The following is a 6,122-nucleotide window of genomic DNA, read 5'->3' on the forward strand; positions in this document are numbered from 1 at the left end:
CAGGGTGGAAGTGCAGAGTCCACGCAAGCAGAGGCTAGATGGGTGCCTCACGGGACTCCTTAGGTGAGGCTGGTGATTTTTCTTGCAACATACGTGTGTGCACAGCTCACTGACCAGGGGAGGTGGGTGTCAATGTGACCCACAGGAAGGCTGGACGGTGACAGACATAAATAGAGCTGTCCCGGGGAGGAATCCTAAGGCTCCCACCCACCCCATCCACCCAGACCACATTTGTCTCCCAGCACAATCCTGTGCTCCCTCCCCTCCTCCGGCAGCAGCTGCAGTGCCCGTGCCCCTCTGAGGCTGATATAGTGAGCAGACTGCATGAAGACATCCACGTTGCTCTAGGGCCGGCTGCTAGGAGACACCCTCCCACCGGAGGTGGAGACCATCCCAGCCCTAACGTCTTAGCATCTCGCCGCAAGCCAGAGAGGCTCCGGCATTGTGGGAATTGGGCATTTCCAAAAATAAAACAGAAAGATCTAAGAAACTGAGTATTAAAGCAGCATTCCAGGCCCAGATACTTGTGTGTCCGGCTCCAAAGCATCGTACGGAGAGAAGGGTGTGGAGTTGCTTTGACCACCTGTCCCTGGCGAAGATCAAGACATATGATGATGGCTTATGCCAGCTGTTGTTTTCCCTCTCTGCTGCTGGTTGAATATCCTCGTGTCTGGGCTTTGCTAACCTCAGACTGCCGCTGTTGTGCGACTGCCCTTGTTATTTCTCACCCTTCACAAGCTCACGAAGAAAATGGTGCTCTTATTAGGCGCTGAATTCCTCCAAGTATTACATCTCTGACATAAATATTTCTCCTTCACTCCCCTGTTCCTGTAACTTTGAGTCTTTGCAGACATAAAAAGCTGGCAATAGAAAGGCAGAGAGGTGGAGGTGGGGGAGTGAAGGAGAATAAAAAGAGGATCTCGTAGTCTTTCTGTTTCTTATCCCTCACTTTATACTTTCTGAAACATGTCACATCTGAAAAGCTTTTTGCTTAACTCCTGTGACCGAAAGAGCATTGTACTGCTGCTATACTCACCTCACTATGGGGTTTAGGGGGTGTTTTTGTATACCCCAACAAAATTCTTAGAAATATTGAGGGAAAGGAAAGCTGGAAATGAACTTGTAGCCAGAATTTGTTTAAAATATAGCAGCTGCTGTCACTGCTGGTGTGCTGGAGACCGAGCTTTAGATAAGCTCTTTGATACTGCGCTGAGGTAATCCAACCACTTTGATGCAGCATTATGGTGATCAGGCTCTTAGATACCGTTATTAAAACGATCTAAGCTTTTTTTAATGCTTCACAGAGCAGTGACCAGAGCCCCAAGTTCAGCACCAGGTTACTCCAGGTGCTTAGGTACTATACTGAAGAAATTAAAGGTTTCAGTGCAGTTCAGATTCTCTCATGATGCACTGAAAGAACCCACTTTCTTCCCCCTTGAAGTGCTTTGACAGGTTATTGATCTGGCGCAAATTATTTAACCCCACGACAACATGGTGATGCAAACCTCCTGCTACTAAACTCTCTGACAATAGGTTGCAAAGGTCTAGGATTTTTTGTAATTGCCTGCGGACAGTCAAATACTTGAAAGCATTTGTTATTCTGCATGCTTGACAAATACATTCTCATAATACATGACAGATGCCAATACTCTGCAGTACTATTTTTAAAGAACTGATTAAAAATTGCTTTCATTTATAAACATGTTGAACATGAAAACTGTCCATCTAAAATAAGACACAGCAGTCATCATCCTACTGATTGTGCCTAAGTTTACAAATCACATCAGCCAGATAGCTGAAGCAAGAGAAAAGCCTGAGGCTTGCAACATAGCTCTGCTGTAGCACAGGAGCCAAAGTGGGCTCCAGATCCCTTTTTTTCCTAGACCAGATTGAAAACTGCTTCCATCTCTATATTGTTTTATGTTTTCTTCTTCATTCCAAAATGTGCTTATAGCCTAAGCAATGATCTCCCAAAGTGTCATGCTGAGATGCTGAGCTCGCTCTCTGATTTACATGACAGACGTAACCAGTTTACAAGGGAAGCACTTGGATCAGATCCTTGGCTAGTGCGAATAGGTGATGTGGCGCTTCCCTGCCTAGCACAACTTCCCAACCAAATGCCCGAGATCTAAAAAGTACAGCGGAGTACAACCTAATCGATTTGCAAATGTACTGAATCTTTCCGCATAGTCCCAGTGTATAAAAATTAAGGCGGTCGAATTTCAGCCACACTTTATAAACATAAGTGTGTGCCTCATCCTCATGCACGGTTCTGGCAATCACACAGATCTGCTGATGGATGTCTGCTCACAGGATTGAACTGGCTCCTGTAATTTAAGTAAAAAACTGAATCACCATGGTCTTAATTGGACTCAGTATCTTCAAGGTAAATGCATTGCGAAGTACACTTTCTGTATAAAATACACTTTGGAAGATGAGGCTGGATTTCAGACAGCTCATTCCAAGTTTTTAAAACACACCTCATGTTGTGGTTGGTTATAGCTTAGTCACAGAAATAAGCCTTGTTCTTGGTTCTGTCCACCTTCTAGAAATACAGCTATTTACCCTCTTTCTTTTTCATTTTCACATGATACTTTCGTATTTAGAAACTCATTTAAAGTGTTTTGAAGTTATGAGCTATGGAGTTGCATTATGCTAGACACCATTACCCTGCAAAATAGAGAGGTTGTTCTTACTCCACAATGACTCTTATTATAGAAAAAAAGGGGAGAGACCAGCAAACATCCTCCAACTCATTTCCTGACAAGCCTAAATGATAATCAGAATTATCTAGTTTTGTGCAGGAAAGGAAGGAAGAGACCCCTTGGACCCCTCCTTTGTGGAAGCAATATCTTGGTTTTCTTCTTTCCAGAGAGCACACGGCTGCCTCGACTGAGACCCAGCTCTTTCCACATTCCCTGTCTTATCAGTGCTAACACTTTCTGTCTATCCTAATATCAAAAACATTTTTCTGTTTGCAGTTTCAGCATTAGTTTCCGCTATACTACCTTGGAATGTACTGTTCAGCTGCTTCATGGGCTATGGCTGTTTCTCTCAGTAGTTCTCAGTAGTTCCTTCTAGACCTACAAAAAAATATTAAAAAAAAAAAAAAAAGTTTGTGATAAACTTTAAATCCATGAATGCTCAGCACCAACTGTGTTGTTAACCAGAGTTAGAGAAACACTGGTAAATTCAGCAACACTCATGAATAGAAAGAACCTGAATTTCAGAACTTACTTCTGGAAGAAAAATTAGTATTTTAGCCAATCAGTTTTAAAATTAGATTTCTTTGCATTTTCCCTTATGATATCTTTACACCCAGAAAGAGTACTCAGAAACAAAAATGGCAATTACCAGGACCTGTGTAAGAAAGAAAAATGCTTGGGATGTGCTGAGATATTAACTGGGCTATGTAATTTCTGAGAAACCTATGTGGGTTCTGTGGCAATTAAATGTTCAACTGTGTATTTGCATGCACAAACTTAGGTTTTGTGGAAGAATGTGTATTTTTGCAAAAGCACCCGTTTTGGAGATGATCTGGGTAACAGAATAGAGGTTGTCAGCTTTTCTATTTGATTTTGAACTTGTTCTAACTTCTGTGATAATAGACGTGATCAGCTAGCTAGAAGCACCTTGGAATTTATTTAAATGAGCAGAAATGCTCTACTCCTTTTGGTATTGCCAAAAAAATTGCAAAGCAGTGGAATTGTAGGTGGCTCTACTATCTTTATACATTTCTAGAGTACAGAAACACACACCGATATGTACCCTGAAAAGTCACACATTTCTTCCATCCATCTATAATCCCGTTATTCTATCAATCAACCATTTCTGCTTTTTTTTCCCCCTGCCCCTTCATTTATGAAAGTGATTATATTGTAGTTGGAAAAACAGGGAACTTTGAAAGTTTGTAAGAAACTAGAATAAACTGCATTTGAAAATCTGGGAAAGTCAGGAGAACGTGCAACATATTTTCCCTTGATAAAATTGTGAAAAGCACAAAAGTACTCTTGAGACATATGTGTTTCCTTCTGCTGAGTGACAGCCTTAAGGACAGTACATGTGAGAGAGAAGTTTTAGAGGTAAAAATATTTTTTATTTTAACTGAGTAGCAGAGAATCAGGGGTGTTTGAAGCGCATGTAAATTGGCAGTACAGTCTTTGTCTTTCTATATTATTTTTCTCCTTGCTATCTCCTGTGCACGGGTGGATTTTGCCTTTTGTCTCATCGTCTGTTCGGAGCCCTGAACCACCCTCAGAGCAGAATTAGAGGTACAAGACACAGGATTTTGAGAAATCATAATAAAGACTAAAACTTGTGTGAAAGAATCTTCTAGAGATCTAAGGATATTTTATATCTATTAATTGTCCCCTGTACAGGTGTCCTCAAAATACACATTTAGCATCAATCACTTCTACCAGCAGCATTGCATAGATGAGAATTGCATGCTTGCTGATCTGTTTTTTCACTGCAGTGATGCATTTTTCAAAGCTAATTAATAATTCTGCTGCATAAGACACCAAAATATATAACAGTTTGCTTGCATGTTATTTAAATGGAAAGGAAGAGCAAGGCTTATTAGGAGAATTCAGTGGAGATGGCAGAGGTGATTTCCTCTCTCACAGCACAGATTTTGGTGAGTGTCCACATTTTGGAAGGAGAGGAGCTCTGGCACGATGGTGATACTGACAAGCAACGAGATAGAGAAAAAGGCCTACCAATGGTGTCTTTGACTGAGTGAGAAGAAGCAGTCATGAAACCTGAAGGAAACCAACAGCTATCGAAAGCTGCTGGTGATTTGAAGATCAGAGCTTAAGCTTGTGGAGTTGTCAGAAAACTTTGTGAGAGCCATTGCAGAGGTTAAATGATTTTCTAGGAATTCTGGAAGGAATTTGTATTGAAAATTGATGTTCATATTTATTTAAATATTTGTGTACTGGGCACAATCAGATGAAAAGAGGAAAGGGACACTGAGCATGTAATTAGTGGCTCAAGTTCTTGAAAACATAAGAGCAAAAGCATTTTCATTGGAAAGAGAATAACTCAGTTTCAAGCGATAGAAAGGGAAGGAATAAGAAAAGAATGAATGGGGTGTTGAAGACTGAGGTGCCTGTTTTATAAGTGCAAACAGGAGATTTCCAAAAGGGTAACAGGGCTGAATTAAGAATAATGAAGGCAGGAGGTAGAAGGTGGTAGATTCAAGAAAGACTTCTGAGTAAGCGGGCAGGGAGTTGTGGCACACACATAAAAGCCTTCAACCAAAGTTGGATATATTGGATTAGAGGATCTATTGTTATGCAGTTCTTGTCGGAATAATTCTTTGATATTTGTTTATTGGAAGAACTTTGTTGAACTGAAAACTGACATTCTGGATCCACTGTGATATAGCAGCAGAGCAGAAGACATGAACAGAATTTCATTTCTGAGTGCAAGTAACCACTTGCTAATAAACATTCCCAAATTTGAGTGCGGCACTGTGGAATTCAAAAACTCTAATTGGAATAATTTGTAGAGAAATTACCTTAAAATGATTCAAAGGTCCTTTGAAAATTAACCTCATAATTCTGCCCCTTTGCCAGTGTGTCTGGAACTGTAAAGCACTCTCCGTTGCTACTTGTTCAACACAGCTCTGCTTAAAGAGAAATGTGAATGCTTTGTACCATCCAGAGACAAAAATTAAATTCTTATACAGATTTAAATAAAATTAAAGAATGGTAAATTTTGTTAGCAATTCTAGAAATTACGTTTACAATTTCCAAACCCTTTTTAGGAACCTTAGCTGGCTGTTTTCCACCTTCTAACCTCAAAGAAAAAAAGGTTAAAGCAAATGGTTCAGAAACAAATAGAAAAAGGTTTTGAGGTAGTAACCAAAACCAGGCTACAAAAGGTCTCAGAGCAGCTTTATCTGCTGGTGGGTACTTGCTCAGTTCAGTAGTCACATGATTCACACATTGGTTCATGTTTTTTTCCAGAAATAGAATCAATAGAGAACAGACAAACCCGCAGTTGCCAGTTTGTGCAGTCTTGTGGTTTTTCTTGAGGGCTCCAGGCTTGCACAGGTCTACCAGATAATGAAGACAAACTATTTCAGTTCCTGCGTGTCCATATGCTGCCCTACTGGG

At 40.6% G+C, this 6,122-nt stretch overlaps 1 long non-coding RNA gene across 1 annotated transcript; it reads right to left on the bottom strand.

Annotated features, from left to right (window-relative positions):
* Positions 1–232: 232 nt before the first annotated feature.
* Positions 233–5,864, bottom strand: LOC126036324 (uncharacterized). The gene is made up of 3 exons (XR_007505127.1): positions 5,522–5,864; positions 3,009–3,083; positions 233–2,327 (listed from the first exon to the last, which is right to left on the bottom strand). It is a non-coding gene; the product is annotated as an uncharacterized LOC126036324 (long non-coding RNA).
* Positions 5,865–6,122: the final 258 nt, after the last annotated feature.

This window comes from Accipiter gentilis, chromosome Z (genome assembly GCF_929443795.1).
Source record: "Accipiter gentilis chromosome Z, bAccGen1.1, whole genome shotgun sequence".
Taxonomy (NCBI): Eukaryota; Metazoa; Chordata; class Aves; order Accipitriformes; family Accipitridae; genus Astur; species Astur gentilis.